At 46.9% G+C, this 20860-nt stretch overlaps 1 protein-coding gene across 3 annotated transcripts in view; it reads left to right on the top strand.

Annotated features, from left to right (window-relative positions):
* LRP5 (LDL receptor related protein 5) overlaps window positions 1-20860 on the top strand; it is a 266866-nt gene that overhangs the window by 70316 nt on the left and 175690 nt on the right. The window lies entirely within an intron of this gene.

Below are 20860 nucleotides of genomic sequence, written 5' to 3'. Positions count from 1 at the left end.
GGCCTGCACAACTCGTAAAGCGGCGAGGGCCACATTACTCAAAAGAAAACAACTGAGGGCTGAAACCCCACGGAAACACCCCCCCACCTGGACCTCCCGGCCCCGCGGAAACACCCCGCCCCAGCACCGCCCAGCCCTGCGGAAACAAATCCTCCTTCCCCAGCGCCACCCCACCAAAACAGTTGTGGGCCAAAAAGGAAGGTTGGAGGTGGGGAGGTGATACTTGATTTTAAATCAACCAGGGGGTCCCAGCTGAAGAGGTGGCTGAGACCTGTCAGGAGCAAATTAAAAGGCCCGGGGCTCCGGTGGCTGGGGGAACCCGGAGCTTTGTGGGAACCCGGAGCTTTGTGGGACTGGGGCTGGGATTTAAAGGGCCCAGAGCTCCTGCCTCTAAGGGGAGCCTGAGCCCTTTAAATCCCAGCCCCAGACCATCCTCCGGAGCCGCGGCCAGGATTCAAAGGGCTCTGGGCTGCCTGCAGCCGTAGGGAGCCCTGAGCCCTTTAAATCTCAGCCGCTGCCGGGATTCAAAGGGCCCTGGGCTGCCTGTGGCTTCGGGGAGCCCTGAGCCCTTTAAATCTTAGCTGCAGCTGGGAATCTCTGTGGGCAGCCGAGAGCCCTTTGAATCCCGGCTGCGGCTGAGATTTAAAGGGCTCCGGGCTCCCTGCCACTGCGGACAGCTGAGAGCCTTTTGAATCCCGGCTGCAGCTGGGATTTAAAGGGCTCTGGGCTCCCCGCGGTTGCAGGCAGCCGAGAGCCTTTTGAATCCCAGCCGCGGCTGAGATTTAAAGAGTTCTAGGCTCCTTGCTGCTGCGGGCAGCTCAGAGCCTTCTGAATCCTGGCAGCGGCTGGGATTTAAAGGGCTCTGGGCTCCCCGCCGCTGCGGGGAGCCCAGAGCCCTATGAATCCCGGCTGCAGCTGAGATTTAAGGAGCTCTGGACTCCCCGCTGCTGCGGGCAGCTCAGAGCCTTTTGAATTCCGGCCACGGCTGCAATTTAAAGGGCTCTGGGCTCTCCGCAGCTGCGGGCAGCCCAGAGCCCTTTGATTCCCCGCTGCGGGCCGCACAGTGAGCCTCCACGGGCTGCATGTTGTGCAGGCCTGATGTAAAGTAATGCACGTTGGAAAAAATAACCCCAACTATATATACAATATGATGGGGGCTAATTTAGCTAAAACTAATCAAGAAAGAGATCTTGGAGTCATCATGGATAGTTTTCTGAAGTTGTCCACGCAGTGTGCAGCGGCAGTCAAAAAAGCAAACGGGATGTTAGGAATCATTTAAAAAGGGATAGAGAATATTGTCGTTATATAAATTGATGGTACGCCCACATCTTGAATACTGTGTACAAATGTGGTCTCCTCATCTCAAAAAAGATATACTGGCATTAGAAAAGGTTCAGAGGAGAGCAACTAAAATGATTAGGGGTTTGAGATGGGTCCCATATGAGGAGAGATTAAACAGGCTAGGGCTTTTCAGCTTGGAAAAGAGGAGACTAAGGAGGGGATATGATAGAGGTATATAAAATCATGAGTGGTGTAGAGAAAGTGAATAAGGAAAAGTTATTTACTTGTTCCCATAATATAAGAACTAGGGGCCACCAAATTAAATTAATTGGCAGCAGGTTTAAAACAAATAAAAGGAGGTTCTTCACATGGCTTACAGTCAACCTCTGGAACTCCTTGCCTGAGGAGGTTGTGAAGGCTAGGACTAAAACAGGGTTTAAAAGAAAACTAGATACATTCATGGAGGTTAAGTCCTTTAACTTAATCCTGGCTATTAGCCAGGATGGGTAAGAAATGGTGTCCCTAGCCTCTGTTTATCAGAGGGTGGAGATGGATGGCAGGGGAGAGATCACTTGATCATTGCCTGTTAGGTTCATTCCCTCTGAGGGACCTGTTATTGGCCACTGTCGGTAGACAGGATACTGGGCTGGATGGACCTTTGGTCTCACCCAGTATGGCCATTCTTATGTTCTTAGCATGGCAGAGAGAGAGACAGAGACACACACAGCATGTGTGTGAGAGAGAGCGAGAGAGAGTGATAAGCATTTCCCCTTTAAGTAGGCTGACCCCACTCTAAGTACATTGCCTTTTTGAGTAGATCGGCAAATTGAGACAGCAGTTGCTGCCAGCAAGCTCCCTCGGTCCTGAGCCCTGTCGTGTCCATTGTTGTCCCTGTCCCCCCCGCTCTGTGGAAATGGGGTAAAGGAGCAGGAGGGGAGGGGGACACCCTGACATTAGCACCCCTTGTTCCCTTCCCCACCCCCCCTTTGTACAGCAAGCGGGATGCTCCCAGGAGCAGCACAAGGCAGTCAGGGGAGGGACACCTGAACTGCCCGGCAATTGATACCCTGCTGGGTGGCTGCCGCAGAGGGAACTTAGGGGAGCTGATGGGGGGCTGCCAGTCCACCCTGGTTCCAGCCTCCAACCAGCTAGCTCTAATGGGCTGCTCTTTCTGCAAGCAGTGGACAAAGCAGGCAGCTGCCAAACAACATTATAAGGGAGCATCATGCAACTTTAAATGAGCATGTTCTCTAATTGATCAGCAATGTAACAACAAAACAACTTTAACCGGGACGACTTTAAGTGAAGAGTTATTATATTTTGGTTTAGCTTAAACTTGTGTCTAATAATTTAAGCTAAAGTGAAATAAAACTGGTTTATACTGAAATGAGTCTCCACGCAGCCTTTTGAACTGATGTAGCTAATTCAGTATAAAAATGCACTGTAAGTTAAACTGGTGCTGCTCTGTCTGTAGAAAAGCCCTTAGCCACTCAGCACCTCCTACAATACATTAATGTTCTTTACTTTAGTGCCTTATTTCACTCCTCTAAGGCATATTTTAGATTAATGTCTTTTGATGTGCTGCCACCTCATGGATTTAATTTTATGTTCCATTAATGATCAGTTGAGCTAAAGAGAACTGTTACCTCTAGAAATATGCAGAGTAGTGCCTAACTCTGGTTTGTGACTACTTCCCATAAAGCTTTTGTTTTAGGTAGCACTGAAGCAGAAATAATTTAAGGACAGTAGCAGGGTCTCTTACATGAATATGATGCAAAAAATGAATTATACTTTGAATTGCAGATTAGTTTTTTCTCTTTGTGACAGATGACACTCACCTCATAAGTGCCTTCTGTTGGCTGGGTGTGGTGCTGCAGTCCTTTTCCCCCAGCGCTCCTGGCATCCTCTGTAGGTTGCCAACCTTACCAGGCAGGTCTTCAGTGGCTCAGCCCTCCAGCCAAGTCACACAGTCAAAAATGAACCCCTCTCAGGGGTAGCAAAAGTCTGACAAGCTACCTTCCCTCACTAGGGTTTTCAGCCCCATCTCCGGGTAAATCCCACCCTTCATTTGGGCTTTTAAAGGAGCCTTGTCCCCTTCTTGAGGCATTGGTCATTTTCCCACTACTCGAGGTCACAACCCAGGGACACTATAAACAGCAGCCATGTGTACCGCTTCCTGCAGTTCACTTCTGGTATTTCCTGGGCCTTTTCCCATGTATCCCTTTTCTCTTCACCCCTTATCTCAGGGCTGAAGTTCTCAGATCCTCTTTCTCTGCACTGAATGCCAGATGCCACCAGAACCTATCTTCTGGGTCGCCCTCAAGCTCCTGTGACCAGCAAGCAGTACCTCCTCCTAGGTCCTCTGGTCCCAGACATGAACTGACCTGCTCAGGCCTTGCGGTTCCTTTTAATCTGAGCCTGCTGGGCTCTGATTGGCTACTTCTATGCAGCATCTCTCTAGGTAGGCCTGGAAGACCCACCTTAGCTGCTCCTTTCTGGGCAGGGTGTAGTAGGACTGCCGGCCTTCCAGAGGGGGCCATCGAGGGCCAGGTACACTCCATCTCACTCCTGCTTAAGGGAAAAGACTAGGATGGATGCAGTATTTGATTGAGTGGAAAGGTGGACTTACAGTTATGATACTGGACTGGGACTCAGGAGATCTGGGTTCAGGTTCCAGCTCTGCCATAAAATTTTGTGTGAGACCTTGGGCAAGTCAATTAATGTCTCTGTGCGTCAGATACTAATCTGTAGAAAGCAGATGATGATACTCTTTCCCATCCTTTCTTATTTGTTCAGATTGTAAACTCTTTGGAGCAGTGGCTCTTGTTATGTGTGTATAAAGCCTCTAGCACAATGGGGCCTCTTGATGGAGCCTCGTGGCGATAATATACTGTAAACAATAATAAAGATGTTGTGAAGTTACCGGATTTGTCACTGGTGCCCAGACAATGTATGACCTTCTGTTCATTGCTGAGACGCTTTCTTCCTTATGATTCCATTACTTCTTAGTGACCTAGTCTCCATGGCACAAATGTTTTTGCACTCACTATTGTGTGCATAAATGTTTGCAGGATCAGGGCTCTAGCAGTTGTTGTGCCTTCTGTGTGTATATTGCATGGGAGGGAAGTGGAAGACTCCCACAAATTGCAGACACATCTCATCCACATACCTTCTCAGTAGTACAAATTGTCTTCAATATTAAGATGAGTAAAGCTGTGCAGTAGGGTTCATGTTGAAGGTATGGGGACTTTGGTGCTCATCTCTAAAGGTATACATGAATTCCTTCTTCAGAAAATGACTTGATGGTAACCTGTGACTTTTAGAATTGATTTGTTCAGTGACTGACAAGATACCTGTCTTCTGCAAAAGGCTTCTTAGAAAAAATGAAAAAAAAACAAAACAAATCAGATTGTACACAAGGGGGGAAAATGCTGACAGTGATTTAATAAGAATACCATGTGTGGAGTGAAAAGAAATAAAAAATAGATCCGATTTTATTTCATAGCAATAGTTCTGTTCAGCTCTTTCTCAGTCATATGCTCATATGGTATTCATGGTAGATGCTGAATCCAAGACCTACTGCCCAGAATGATTTGCTCAGCCCAGAGCTATGGCTTTTCCCCTAAATCTTTATTCTTTTTTATTGCTCTTTATAAAATAAAAAGGATGTGATCTAGTGGCTTGAGTGTTGGACTGGGAGCCAGGAGCCTCCTGAATTATTATTCCATTTCCAACAGTGACTCACTGTGTAGCCTTACGTACATTTTCAATCTTTTCTTCCTCAATTGTCATATATATGAAATGGGAGTGATATTTCTGTACCTCACAGGGTTGTTGTGAGACTTGGTTAACTGAAAAAAACAAACCACCTGCTCTCTAAATATAATGGTTTTTTATCACATCTCAGAAATCTCAATGGAAAATACTCAGTAGCATGTTGTTCATGGTATCTTCTCTACAGAGCATTGGCTGTGAAGCTCATTTTACAGGAACAATCCTAAAGCACACTGAAACTGTGAAGCCCATTCTCGGTAGTCTTTTCAACTATTTATAACTTTCTTGGTTTTATGACATTTTTGGCTGATTTCTTCTTAGCCCAGGAGTGATTTTTGGTTTTCTGTTAAAGTTTGAGCAAGGGTGTGTGGGTGTGTGTGTGGCGGGGGCGGGGGTGCATGTCACACTTTACCATAATTAAGGCTACGATTTTGTCATGGATATTTTTAGTAAAAGTCATGGACAGGTTGTGGGCAATAAACAAAAAATCACAGAAGCCGTGACCTGTCCCTGACTTCTACTAAAAACATCCCTGACAAAATGGGGAGGGAGGAGGGTCCAACAACCTGATGACCCCTCCCCCCTGCCCCCCGCACCTCCAGCAGCAGCTGGGAGCTGCAGGGACCCCAGTGGCTGGGAAGGGTTCCCCTGACGCCCTGTGGGGCTGGGAGCTGCCAATGGTCTCTCCCACTCACAACAGCAGGGGAGCTGCAGGGGAGCCCCTGTCAGGGGCAGAGGCTGGGGAGCTGCAGAGGGGCGCCCGTGGCCGCTGTGCAGCTCTGGGGTCCCTTTGCCTGCTGGCAGTGGCTAGGAGCTGTGTGTGTGGGGGGAGGGGGCAGCTGATAGCAGCAGCTGAGCAGCAGCAGGAGGTGCCCCTGCCAGCAGCGGTGGCTGCTGAGCTGTGGGGGGGCACCCCTGCCCGTGGCCACTAAGCAGTTCTGGGGTCCTTCTGCTGCTGCCGACTGGGAGCTGTGGAGGGGTCTGCTGGTTGCGGTGATGGAGCTGCTGGGCTGCTCAGGGGTAGCCGCCAGTGGCGGTGGCTGGTCAGTTGCGGGGGTCCCACAAGTCCCAGAGGCTTGGCTGCTGCTTCATCCCCCACTGCCAGCAGCAGCTGGTCAGCTGCCAAGGCCCCCAATATCACAGAGGCCGCTGGAAGTTACGATTCCTTGACTTCTGCGACCTCCATGACATAATCTAAGCCTTAACCATAATAAACAGCCTGGGCAACCTTTTTTTGTTTTAAATATAAACAGTTGTAAGGGTTGGATTTTTCTAAAGAACCAAAAGGATTTAAAAGCTAAAGTCAATGGGAGTTGTGCGCCTAAACCAGGGGTCAGCAACCTATGGCACACGTGCCAATTTTTAATGGCACACCGGTCCCAGCTGCCGGCCCTGCTCAGCCCGCTGCCGGCCTGGATGAAGGGAACCCCAGGCCGGAGGCACAGCACGTGGTGCACTCCCAGCTGGGGTGCCGCTGGCTGCCGGAACTCTCCAGCAGGCTGGTGCTGGCGGCCCTGTGCACCGGACTAAACAGCAGACAGTAAGGCAAGTGAAAGGGGAAGGCGCGGTGGAGGTGTCCGCATCCCAGCCTGTCTTGCTGCCCCTCTCTCGCCACTGTGGCTGGATACCAGGGCACTACAGGCACGTGCCGTCCCTGCAGCGTGCTCAGCTGCGGCCCCTCGAGGGGGAAGGGAAATGGAGCGGCAGGCCAGGGGGTCTTCTGCTGCTGTCCCCCATTTGCCTGCAGATGCAGTGTCCCCACACAGCTGGCCCATAGCTCCCTTGGCAGGAACAGCGTGGGGCAGAGACCCATCCACCATCCAGGTCACCCAACTGCAACCGGGACTGTTCCAGGCCAGCCCCAACCCCTCTCCCCCTCCAGAACTGCCCCTCTACACACGCACCCCAACCCCCTGCCGTGAGCCCCTAATGCCACCCAGCCCTGACTCCTGCACATCCCCATCCTCCCAGCCCTGACTCCTGCATCATCCACATCCCACCCCCTGCCCTGAGCCCCCCGCACCTCAATTCCCAGCCCTGAGTGCTCCCACCCACACCCAGCCCCTAGCCCCTGAGCTCTTCCCCCTGAGGGGGGTTGCAATATGACAGTACCTGTAAGAAATTTAAGTTATTTTCACCCCTGCTGGAACCCCAGACCAGCAGTGGACTGAACAGAGCCAGCAGTGGGTTGAGTGGCTCATCCCACTGGTGGTCTGGGGTTCCGGCCACAGGCCCTGCTCAGCCCACTGCCGGCCTGGGATACTGGCAGCCAGCCCAGGGCTCTGCTCCTAGCCTCGACCCAACGCTCTTGAGTCACCCCCTGCTGAAGCCCACATTGGAAAACTCAGCAAGGAAAAGTAAGGGCAAGGATCACACTAAACTGATAAGGGCTGCATTTTAATTTTATTTTAAATGAAACTTCTTAAATATTTTAAAAACCTTATTTACTTTAAATACAACAATAGTTTATTTCTATAATATAGACTTATAGAGAGAGACCTTCTAAAAATGTTAAAATATATTACTGGCACACAAAACCTTAAATTACAGTGAACTTGGCACACCACTTCTGAAAGGTTGCCTACCCCTGGCCTAAACTCTTCAGGTGATTTTGAAAATTTCTCCCAGTGCCATAAAGGTTTGAAGCAGACACCAAGAACTTGGCAGAAAGAGGCCACATCTGTGACTTTTTGTGATCTGTCTAAAAAATGATTGTCATTTTTGAAAGTTTCATAAAAGTTTTTTTTTAAGTTTTGCTTTCACGCCATATCTTGTAATGAGATTTGGTAAGAGGCTGTCCAAGTGTATTGATTGTGTGCATGCCTGCTTAGTCTTTGGAAATTTTATAGGGAGTCCTGCTCTTATCCATGCAATAGGTTAAGGTGCATATGCAAGGATGTGACCTGTCTATCCCGGTACTTTATAATTAGGGCACTACCAAATTCATGGTCCATTTTGGTAAATTTCACCATCATAGAATTAAAAAATCTTAAATTTTGTGGTTTCAGATATTTAAGTCTGAAATTTCACTGTGTTGTAACCATGGGGGTCCTGACCCAAAAGGGAGTTGTGCGGAGTGGTTGCAAGGTTACTGTAGAGGAATGAGGTATTGCCACCCTTAGTTCTGCATAGCTGCTGCTGGCGGAAGCACTGCCTTCAGAGCTGGACCCCCAAATAGCAGCCATGGTCCTTCCTTCAGCCAGGGGAGGTTCCTGGAAGAGGGTCTGACCTGGCCCCTGGAAGCTCCCTGTGCAGGGGAAGAGGAATTCCCATCCTTTCCCAGCCCAGCATGGACTAGCAGCTGAAGCCTGATGCAAGATAGGAGCCCCTGGCCGAGGCACTCCCAACCCTGCGCCTCCCTGACTCCGGGCCCAGAATTTGGGGGCTAAAGGGACTTTGGGCTGGCTGTGACCACACTCCACCCCCGGACCACAGCACCCTCTGCAGGTAAGGTTGGCCTGCCCCCTGCAGAAAGTGGTGACTCTCCCTTACCATGCCACCCTCACTTCTGTGCTGCTGCTGGTGGTGGTGCTGCCTTCAGAACTGGGCACCCGGCCAGCAGCTGCCACTCTACACTCTCCAGCCACCCAGCTCTGAAGACAGCACAGAAGTAAAGGTGGCAATACTGCAACCCCCCTACAATAGCCAGATTTCACGATATAGAGCATATTTCACGGTCCGTTACATGTTTTTCACAGCTGTGAAGTTGGTAGGGCCCTACTTATAGTGATGCCTATCACTGTAGTGTTTAGTATCAGAGGGTAGCCGTGTTAGTCTGGATCTGTAAAAGCAGCAAAGAATCCTGTGGCACCTTATAGACTAACAGATGTTTTGGAGCAAGAGCTTTCGTGGGTGAATACCCACTTCCTCAGATGCATGTAATGGAAATATCCAGGGGCAGGTATATATATGTGTGCTAGCAAGCAAGCTAGAGATAACGAGGTCAGTTCAATCAGGGAGGATGAGGCCCTGTTCTAGCAGTTGAGGTGTGAAAACCAAGAGAGGAGAAACTGGTTCTGTAATTGGCAAGCCATTCACAGTCTTTGTTCAATCCTGAGCTGATGGTGTCAAATTTGCAGATGAACTGAAGCTCAGCAGTTTCTCTTTGAAGTCTGGTCCTGAAGTTTTTTTGCTGCAGGATGGCCACCTTAAGGTCTGCTATAGTGTGGCCAGGGAGGTTGAAGTGCTCTCCTACAGGTTTTTGTATATTGCCATTCCTAATGTCTGATTTGTGTCCATTTATCCTTTTCCGTAGAGACTGTCCAGTTTGGCCGATGTACATAGCAGAGGGGCATTGCTGGCATATGATGGCGTATATTACATTGGTGGATGTGCAGGTGAATGAACCAGTGATGGTGTGGCTGATCTGGTTAGGTCCTGTGATGGTGTCGCTGGTGTAGATATGTGGGCAGAGTTGGCATCGAGGTTTGTTGCATGGATTGGTTCCTGAGCTAGAGTTATTATGGTGTGGTGTGCAGTTACTGGTGAGAATATGTTTCAGGTTGGCAGGTTGTCTGTGGGCAAGGATTGGCCTGCCACCCAAGGCCTGTGAAAGTGTGGGATCATTATCCAGGATGGGTTGTAGATCCTTGACTACTGCGCATACAAAAGGAACAACAATGGGCTTTGCTGAGTGAGCTACTAAGGACTGTAGATAAAACAGCACAAATTTTAGTCTGTGGGGGACTCTGAAAGGAGCTAGAACGTAGATAACATCCTTAATTGAGAGGGGTATTAGTGTGTGTGCATAATGGGGGGCCCTTCTCTAAAAGATCGGGAGGTAGCCTTTTCCAAAGTTTAAGCAGGATGAAGTCCCAATTTTGCTGAATACATTAGAAGTGGCTATAGAAACATGGTCTGAAGACACCAAATATTGTGAATTATAATGTGCTAAGGAGTACAGTTCACCGGATGAGTGCTTGTAATAAGGGAGGAAAAAACTTAGTTTCCTCATATTTTTGTGAAGATAAGAGCATTAATAAGAACTTAATAGACTTTCTTTCAGCTACCAGGAGGGAAATACCCCGCCGCCCTGCTGGAGATCATGGACTGGTGTTAATTTTGGTTAAGCCCATCTTTTTGGTATAGGTTGCTTGTGTGTCTATATGAGAGAGAGAGAGATAGAGGTGGTAATCTGCCCCCTGAAGGGTAGTGGTGCCTAGGTATCAGCTTAGCCCTTATCACCTGGCATGGCATTTAAACATTTTAGGAGTTTTTGATATGCAAACACCTAGGAAATAAGGAGTATTGATAGAGAGGAAGAAGTCCCTGGGAATAAGTAGTGTTATGGAGAAAGTTAGTTACTATTTCTTTCAGGGCCCAGGACCAGGAGCCTTTCAGAGTGGGAGGAACAAGGCTCCCCTCTCATCCAACCAGCTGGGGATCAGCTGGGAGAAGGGGACCAGAATATATGCTTCCTACTCTCTTATAGCAGGGCAGACACCACTGGGACAACATCTGCCTGCAGAGCTCTCCTAGCCTGAAGGTGAAAGAATTATTTAGGCGAAAAGGGCCAGCTGGAGGAGAATCTTTATGAGGCCCTAAAGCTGACCCAAATTACAACCCAGATCCAGGAGGATTGACTCCTGGCTTAATGAGAGGCAGAGTGTGACTCTTTAAAGTACAACCCTAGCTCCAGGAAGGGATTTCTTGAACAGGGGGAACTAGGACTCTTTATATGAACGCAGAATGAGCATGAACTCAGCAATTAAGGAAGTGAGTAATTGATTAGAAGAACGTAGGGGGCCACTGTGTGCAGTGCACCCCATCACAGTTACGTATCCAAATTCTGCATCTTAACGACCTGTTCATCTTAATATTGTCTGTGTCACAGATTCTCCTTCCCCCTTCACTTTGTTACTTCAGATTGGAAAGATAAAATAGTTGGAGAGATATCTGGGTTTTCTGCTTGTTTGATCAGACACTTAGGGGATTATGAAGGAAATCTTTATAATAAAAAGTGAACTCATCTATAACGTTAATTTCAGTAAGTGGTCTAGAGCCTTCTGATTGATTTTTCCTTTTCCAATCCATCAAATGAACTGTAATTTCAAAGAAATTTTTTTATATATTAAATCCTTTTGATTGTAGCTTAGCCACTGAACCATGGCTATTCAGCATTAGGGCTCCACTTATGTGGAAGTAAGGTATATATGGTGGAGAAAGAGGGTATAATGGATATTTATCATTGCTTTTCTGGAACAAGGTCTGGAACTGCTCAAAACTGTGGGTAATACTTTATCCATGGGGAGTACTTAGATGCATGACCTCCTGTTCAGATCATAGACTCATAGGACTGGAAGGGACTTCGAGAGGTCACCTAATCCAGTCCCCTGCACTCATGGCAGGACTAAGTATTATCTAGACCATTCCTGTCAGGCGTTTGTCTAACCTGCTCTTAAAAATTTCCAATGATGGAGATTCCACAACCTCCCTAGGCAATTTATTCCAGTGCTTAACCACCCTAACAGTTAAGAAGTTTTTCCTACTGTCCAACCTAAACCTACCTTGATGCAATTTAAGCCCATTGCTACTGCTTCTTGGAGGGGAGTGATAGCTCAGTGGTTTGAGCATTGGCCTGCTAAACCCAGGGTTGTGAGTTCAGTTCTTGAGGGGGCCACTTAGGGATCTGGGGTAAAAATTGGTCCTGCTAGTGAAGGCAGGGGGCTGGACTCAATGACCTTTCAAAGTCCCTTCCAGTTCTAGGAGAGTGGCATATCTCCAATTATTACCTTCTTGTCCTATCCTCAGAGGTTAAGATGAATAATTTTTCTCCCTTCTCCTTGTAACAACCTTTTATGTACTTGAAAACTGTTATCCTTGATGACTTCCCGAACAGCCAGTACAGACCAGTACTGACCCATATTGGCATGCAAATTCTAGTTCTCTACTCAAAACTGGCACTACATTGGATCTTCAAAAAAGAAGACTGGGCCATTTTCACTATGACTGTGGGCAATATATTCTCCTGCATCCGCCCCAATTGTGAAGACTTTTGACCATTTTACTGCACTCCTAATAGCCACTGAAAAAAAGAACATCCTCCAGGGACACAGGCCATCATATACCCCTTGTTGGATGGCAGAGAGCCAAAAGCTCCTCCACAAATAATACCAGTGAAGAGACCCAGAAATTAGAAAAGCTCTTCTGGCATCACTGGATGCAACAAGGCAGAAATAGTGGCTTGAGTGTGTAGAAGGTCTAAACTTCACACTTGAGCAGATGGGTCTGGAATTTTCTGAGGCACCAGGGGGATGCAAATCGCACATATGCCACTAGGCTTCAGGTGAAAGTCAATCCTCTCTATGCTAAACTTTTATGAACACCCAAACAGCCAGTGAGTGTACAGTATCTCAGACAAGTCCAGCATCAACTCCAGCAAGTGATGTCCAAACATGGGTGCCGACTCTGTGGGTGCTCCAGAGCTGGAGCACCCACCAGCAGCCCCCCATCAGCAGTCCCCTTCCTCCTAGTGCCTCCTTCCTGCCAGTGTACCCCAGCGATCAATGCCTCTTCCTCCCTCCCTGCACCTGCCACAATCAGCTGTTTTGCAGCATGCAGGAGGCTGGGGGAGGAGAGAAGACATGGCACTCAGGGGAGGGGTCAGAACTGGGTGGGAAGAGGCAGGGAGGGGATGAAGTATGGGTGGGGGCTGTGGCAGAGCCAGGGGTTGGACACCCCCCATCACTTTGGAAAGTTGGCACCTGTATGCCAAAATGTGCTCTATCATCCCATTGGTTTGGACTCTTCACACGTAAGATTGATGCAGCCATGAAATTGGGAAATGCAGTGGGAAAAGATGGTATCTATCCCAAGTTCCTCCACTGGCATGGAAATGGATGATACAGCTTTTCACCAACATCTTAGAGTCCAGTCAAATCCCTCACATGTGGAGAGAGGTCAAGGTCATTGCACTCTTAAAGCCTGGGGAACCTGCAGAACACCCTTCTAGTTATAGGCCCGTCTCCTTCCCACAACGTGATGAGCATATGATTCTGAACCAAATTGGGCCAACTGTGGATGCCAGTCTACCAAGCAGTAAGCTGATATTCAAGTGCATAGAAATTGCTGCAATCAGGTCCTGGCCCTCACTACAATCACTGAGGCTGGATTCCAAAGAAAACTCAGGATCGGTACTTCTTTCCTTGCTCTGTCATTGACACAGTCTGGAAGGATGGTTTGTTGCTGAAATTGGCCAAACTGATTCTCTGTGTGTGTATTCTAAGGCAGCTGAATGCTATGCTTAGTGGCTGAAGGATGTGCATATATCTTGGAGGTCAAACCAGCAAGCCACACACTTTGAATAATGGGCTTCCGCAAGGTTCTATACTTGTTCCGATTCTCTTGAATGTATACATGAATGATATGTTTGAAACAGTAGTACAGAAATGTGCGTAAGGTGATGATTTGACAATCACAACGCAGGACCATAGCTTTAAAGAACTTGAAGTGACCTTTACCTCTGACCTTAAGACCATGGAGGAGTACTTCCAAAAATGGCAACTGAGACCAAATCCAGGCAAATCAGCAGTCTCTACTTTCCACCTTACAATAGAATCACACAAAATAGTCTGTGGAGTTTTGTGGTGGAACTGTGCATTGTGATCCAAAGCCAACATATCTCGGTGTCATTCTTGACTGAACCATGACCTTTCACAATCATCTCAAGAAAGTAGCCTCCAAAGCAAATACTTTTGTGTCCACATTATTCAAAAGTTATGGGAACAATTTGGGGATCAACTGCCCCAGTGCTACGAAAATCAGCCTCAGTGTACTCAGTTGCAGTGGACTGTGCACCAGTGTGCACAGGAAATAATTGGCTTAGTTTGCAGCAAGGCAAATATGTTAGATATTAGGAAAAACTTTCTAGCTGTAAAGATAGTTAAGCGCTGCAACATATTACCTGAAGAGGTTGTGGAACCATCCCTGGTGGTTTTTAAGAACTGGTTAGTCAAGAACGTGTCCGGGATGGTCTAGGTATATTTGGTCCTGCCTCGGCAGAGGATGAATAGACTAGATGACCTCCTGAGGTCTCTTCCAATCTTATGTTTCTATGATTCACCAACTCAGGAGCTACATTGTATCCCATATTGTTGAACCCAGACACATTCCATACCATGAGTGAACCAGGGCGAGGTTTTGGAACATAAACTTTCAATAGTGGGCTTCCTTAACCTTTTCAGAGGCACCTAGCTAGTGACATTTGAACTGTCCTTTCAAGTAAGGTCAAAGGGTAGGGGAAAGAAATGTCACATAATTGGAAGAGAGAAGAAGTGGACAGACAAAGGCCAGAGACCGAGCTCCGTACTAATGGAACTGCCTTAAATGTTGAGTTTGTGCATCGTGATTAGGCTGCATGGATTGATGCTGAGTCACAGCTGTTTGTGGAGTCTCTGCTCTGGCACTCTTGGAGTTGGAATTTTTAATGAGTCAAGCTTCACGAATCTCCTATGAAAGGACATATAGTTGATTTCTTTTGATCCCTTAAACTATGTCACTTAATTAAGGGTTTGCTTTGTTTTTTGAAACGAATAAAATTATCTTGTACTGAGGTGAGTACTGATTTTGTTAGCAGTAACTCTGTGGTAAGTAGGGTGACCAAATGTCCTGATTTTATAGGGACAAGTCCCTATTTTTCTTATATGGGTTCCTATTACCCCCCACCCCGTCTCGATTTTTCACACTTGCTGTCTGGTCACCCTAGTGGTAAGTGTTGTTTAAATAATAATAGTTTGATCTGAAGAACGGATTCCATGTACAAGCTATGTCCAAAGATAACAGTATCCCATGATTTAAAATTAATTAGCTATAAATTTATGTAGTACTGATCTTAGATTAGCATTAAAATCAATCTTAGAATTGTATTCTGTTCGCATTTACTACCTATAGAATTGATTAATGGATTGTTATTTTACATTTTATTACCAATTTAATTTTACATAAGATAAATTACATTAAATAAACGTGGGAATGAATGGGAACTAATCATAATATTTTCAATCCATTATAAAAATAAGTAAATTTTTTTAAAGACTAACCCTGCTGTTAATTTTCTGGTGTTGTTATGGGTGTTTTGAGATAATTGCTGCATCCTGGTAATGTACTTCACCCTAATTTATTCCGTCTCAGTCTGAATGTAACTTTTGTCTGGGAATTTCTGTGGCTTTTTATTTAATAACATCATACATGAATAGTAAACAAAAAATCGGAGGGCCCGGACAATCTCCACCCGAGGATATTAAAGGAACTGGCGCGTGAAATTGCGAGCCCGTTAGCGAGAATTTTTAAGCGATCGATAATCTCGGGTGTTGTGCCGTATGACTGGAGGATTGCTAATGTAGTTCCTATTTTTAAGAAAGGGAAAAAGAGTGATCCGGGTAATTATAGGCCTGTTAGCTTGACGTCTGTAGTATGTAAGGTCTTGGAAAAAATTTTAAGAGAGAAAGTAGTTAAGGACATAGGGGTCAATGGTAATTGTGACGAATTGCAACACGGATTTACTAAAGGTAGATCGTGCCAAACCAATCTGATCTCCTTCTTTGAGAAGGTGACGGATTACTTAGATAAAGGAAATGCGGTAGATATAATTTACCTAGATTTCAGTAAGGCGTTCGACACGGTTCCGCACGGGGAGCTGTTAGTTAAATTGGAAAAGCTGGGAGTGAATATGAAAGTTGTAAGGTGGATAAGGAACTGGTTAAAGGGGAGACTCCAGAGGGTCGTATTGAAAGGTGAACTGTCGGACTGGAAGGAGGTCACCAGTGGAGTCCCTCAAGGATCGGTTTTGGGACCGATCTTATTTAACCTTTTTATTACTGACCTTGGCACAAAGAGCGGGAATGTGCTAATAAAGTTCGCGGATGACACGAAGCTGGGGGGTATTGCTAACACGGAGAAGGACAGGGATGCTATTCAAGAAGATCTGAACCACCTTGTAAACTGGAGTAATAGAAATAGGATGAAATACAATAGTTAGAAGTGCAAGGTCATGCATTTAGGAACTAATAATAAGAATTTTGGATATACGTTGGGGGCGCATCAGTTGGAAGCGACGGAAGAAGAGAAGGACCTTGGGGTACTGGTTGATAGCAGGATGACTATGAGTCGCCAATGTGATACGGCTGTTAAAAAAGCAAATGCGATTTTGGGATGCATCAGGCGGGGTATTTCCTGCAAGGATAAGGAGGTGTTAGTACCGTTGTATACGGCGTTGGTGAGACCCCATCTGGAATACTGTGTGCAGTTCTGGTGTCCCATGTTCAAGAAGGATGAATTCAAACTGGAACAGGTTCAGAGACGGGCTACGAGGATGATCCGAGGAATGGAAAAACTGCCTTATGAAAGGAGACTCAAAGAGCTTGGCTTGTTTAGCCTGGCCAAAAGAAGGCTGAGGGGGGATATGATCGCCCTATATAAATATATCAAGGGGGTTAACGTTAGGGAGGGAGAGGAATTATTTAAGTTTAGTACTAATGTAACCACGAGGACGAATGGGTATAAACTGGATATTAGGAAGTTTAGGCTTGAAATTAGACGAAGGTTTCTGACCATTAGGGGAGTGAAGTTCTGGAATAGCCTTCCGAGGGAAGTAGTAGGGGCAAAAGACTTTCCTGGCTTTAAGACAAAGCTTGATAAATATATGGAGGGGATGTTATGATAGGATCGTTAATTTGGGCAATTGATCTTGAATTACCACCAGACAGGTCTGCTCAATGGTCTGCGGGGAGATGTTGCATGCGATGGGTACTGAGTTGCTGCGGAGAACTCCTTCTTGGGTGCTGGCTGGTGACTCTTGCCCACATGCTCAGGGTTTAGCTGATCGCCATATTTGGGGTCGGGAAGGAATTTTCCTCCAGGGCGGATTGGCAGGTGCCCTGGAGGTTTTTCGCCTTCCCCTGCAGCGTGGGGCACGGGTCGCTTGCTGGTGGTGTCTCTGCAGCTTGAGGTCTTCAAACCATTTTTGAGGATTTCAAAAACTCAATCCTGGGATAGGGGTTGTATAAAATTGGATGGGTGGGGTTCTGTGGCCTGCCTTGTGCAGGAGGTCAGACTAGATGATCAGATTGGTCCCTTCTGACCTATGAGTCTATGAGTCTATGATGGCCAGTGGAGTCCTGTTGGTTTCTCTCTTGGGTTTGTCTTGCAGTAGGAGGCTTCTGGGTACACGTCTGGCTCTGTTGATCTGTTTCCTTATTTCCTCGTGCGGGTATTGTAGTTTTGAGAATGCTTGGTGGAGATCTTGTAGGTGTTGGTCTCTGTCTGAGGGGTTAGAGCAGATGCGGTTGTACCTCAGTGCTTGGCTGTAGACAATGGATCGTGTGATGTGCCCGGGATGGAAGCTGGAGGCATGAAGGTAGGCATAGCGGTCGGTGGGTTTTCGATATAGGGTGGTGTTAATGTGACCATCACTTATTTGCACCGTGGTGTCAAGAAAGTGGACCTCCCGTGTAGATTGGTCCAGGCTGAGGTTGATGGTGGGGTGGAAGCTGTTGAAATCATGGTGGAATTTTTCCAGAGTCTCCTTCCCATGGGTCCAGATGATGAAGATGTCATCAATGTAGCGTAGATAGAGAAGGGGTGTGAGTGGACGAGAGCTGAGGAAGCGTTGTTCCAGGTCCCGTAGTGTTTGTGCGCCTCTCATTATTTAATAAATTATTGTTTTCTCTTCCATCTCTGTCACTAACAAGCAAGCTTAGAAGTTTGTTTGTGTGTGTGTGTGGGTTTTTTTTGTGTTTTTAAAGGAGTGAACCTAAGAATGAGAGTACTATTCTGGGCACAGATAGGGTCCGTTTTACTGTTGGCAATGAATGTGGCAAGATTAATCATGGTTCTTATTTCTTCTGATGGAGAGTTCCACGTTCTTGGTCTAGAACAGGAAATTCCATATAAAAAGTACTGCATTAAGTGAACATCAAAATTGCAAAGTGAAGTGCCTGAAAGTGAGGAAATGGTAAAAATGAGGTAGCCTGAGCGACTTTATTTCCACTTTCTTGGGGGCATGTACACGTTATTCTACTAGATCGGTGTTTTTCAAAGTTCGGGTTGCGACTCAGTACTGGGTTGCGGCGTGTAAGGCACTGGGTCACCTTTCTCGCACCCAGGGACCCTAGCGGCTCTGGTCAGCACTGCTGATTGGGAAATTAAAAGTCCCGTTGTCGGTGCTGTCCAGCTAAGGCAGGCTGGTGCCTCCCTGTTCCAACACTGTGCTGTGCTCCGAAAGCGGCCAGCAGCAGGTCCGGCTTCTAGGCAGGGGGTCCACAGGGCTCTGTGTGCTGCCCCTGCCCTGAGCACTAGCTCTGCACCGCTGGGGGAGGGAGTGGTGGTGCCTGCGGGTGAGAGCCGCACGGAGCCACTTGCACGCCTCCACCTAGGAGCCGAACCTGCTGCTGGCTGCTTCCGGGGTACAGCATGGTCCATGGTGCCAGGACAGGCCTGCCTCTGCACCCTGGCTGTGCTGCTGATCGCGAGCCGCTGGAGGTAAGTCCGTACCCCAGTCCCCAGCACTAGCCCCCAGCCTTGAGCCCCCACCCAAACCCAGAGCCCTTCCTGCACCCCAAACCCCGGCCCTACCCCAGAGCCTGCACCCCTAGCTGAGAGCCCTGACCCCTTCCCACACCCCTACCCTAGCCCTGAGCCCCCTCCTGCACCCCAAACCCCTCATCCTTGGCACATCCCAGAGCCTGCACCCTCTGCCCCAGCCCAGAGCCCCCTTCCACACCCAGAACCCTTCATCTCCAGTTCCGTTGCATCTCAGGCATCAACAATTTTCTTCAACTGGGTCCCCCCCCCAAAAAAAAGTTTTACTAGATGATCATATCCTATTTTTTATGCAGGACCCTGCATCATTCAGTGCTCAAGATGTTAAGATTTCTCCTTATTGTGGTGTTGGTGGTTTATTTATTTTTTAAGGATTTTCTTTACTCACATGGATTGGTAGTGGGCAAAAAACAGAAGTTTTAAATATGTAGTAAACTCAGCATCACTGGAACGTAACTGAAAAATCCCAGGACAGATCCTCAGCTTGTGTAAATCAGAATTGCTTCATTGAAGTCAATGGAGCTATGCTGATTTACAACAGCTGAGAGTCTGGCCCCCGGGTGTGTGTTTGTGGGGGGGGGTGGACGACTCTAAGGGCTGGTCTACACTACGGGGGAAAATCGATCTTACATACGCAACTTCAGCTATGTGAATAACGTAGCTGAAGTCGAAGTATCTAAGAACGAATTACTCACCGTCCTCACGACGCGGGATTGATGTCTGCGGCTCCCCCTGTTGATTCCGCAACCCCGTTCGGGTTGGTGGAGTTACGGAATCGATATAAGCGCGTTCGGGGATCGATATATCGCGTCTAGATGAGACGCGATATATCGATCCCCGAGCAATCGATTGCTACCCGCCGATACGGCAGGTAGTGAAGACGTACCCTAAGATTAGTGACACAGTGCTTCATTTGGGGAGATGACACAACTCTTCCGGCTTTCTGATGACAGGAGGAATGAAATATCAGGAAATAAGAATTGACCCGCAGGTTTATACTAAAGGAAGTATGGTTTCCATCCTGTTCTGCTCCTGCACCTGGAATTTTTAGATGAGCTAAGCAGGCAAAATAGAGACCCTGGGAGTGCAATCTGTCCATTTTTCCAGGCATCTATCAATCACGTTCTTCAGACACACAAAACTCTATTGGGGCCCTGATTCCGCATGATACTTCAGCACATCTCACAGCCTAATTACTCGTTGTCTTCAATGGGACTGTACATTTGATTGATTATCCTCCTGAATAGGAGCTTTGATAATGAAATTTGGAGCTATTGTGCTTAATTTGCTGCTGGACCAGCCAGCTAATGGAAGGTTTTATTAGCTCTGTTGAGCCTAGTAAACTTTTGGTTACAAAAGTTTGACTTGATAGTTCAGAAGTGTTTGTGCGCTCAAAAAGAGACATACCTTTTCTCACTGATAAAGCTCCTGTGGGTTGTTGTTGTTCCCTAGCATACGTTTAGTCTAACAAAATATGATTCAGTTTAGGGCCAGCATAAGTCAGTGCTGTCTGTGTAGTTCTAGTTTTGTTTTAATGTAATTTGAAAAGCATAATGAAGAAACACCTCAAGCTAAAGGGCCAAACCCCAAAGAGGAGGAGGTGATGAGAAGCACTCCTGTCCTTAAAGGACAAGTAAAATAAGTTTAAGGTCAGTCACCTTAGCTTGTTTATTCCTTGCTCATTTGGTGAAACATTTATGGTGAGTACTGATTGCTGAAGGATCGCAATGTATGCTGCTGCCTAAAATTGCCTCATTTTTATTACCTCTGCAACTGTCTGAATGGTTCATAAAGAAATAAATGTTATTTGTAACCTGAACTGTAATCATTTCTGCAGAACCTGGCAAATGTTACCATGCTCTTATCTTCCAGCTGCTATCCACATGGAAGCAGAGCTGAGTGCCTAAAATCAAATGTGTCACTATGGTTTGTTCAGGCACAATTATGCAACTGTTTGTTTTAAAACATTGTTAGCTTTGGATGATTGTCTGAAGCATCTTTACCCATGGATGTAACTTGTAACTTTTATGAAAGCGCTCTGGTGCTTTTTTAGTTTAAATAAAGTCACGCAGGTTGTGTATATCCTTTAGGGTTGGTTACTCTGTAAAATTAACACCGTAATATGTTCTAGCGAATAATGTTCCTGGAAGCCTATTATATCCAGTGATTTTTTTTGTAAAATATGGTAAATGACACTTTGGTTCAGATCTTAAGTGCTCAGCACCCACAAGTAGGGCCACATTTTCAAAAGAACACAGCCCCCATATAA

Source organism: Gopherus flavomarginatus, chromosome 5, assembly GCF_025201925.1.
Source record: "Gopherus flavomarginatus isolate rGopFla2 chromosome 5, rGopFla2.mat.asm, whole genome shotgun sequence".
In the NCBI taxonomy this organism is placed as follows: Eukaryota; Metazoa; Chordata; order Testudines; family Testudinidae; genus Gopherus; species Gopherus flavomarginatus.
The sequence above is the reverse complement of the archived record's forward strand: the minus strand, read 5'-3'. Positions and strand labels throughout refer to the sequence as shown.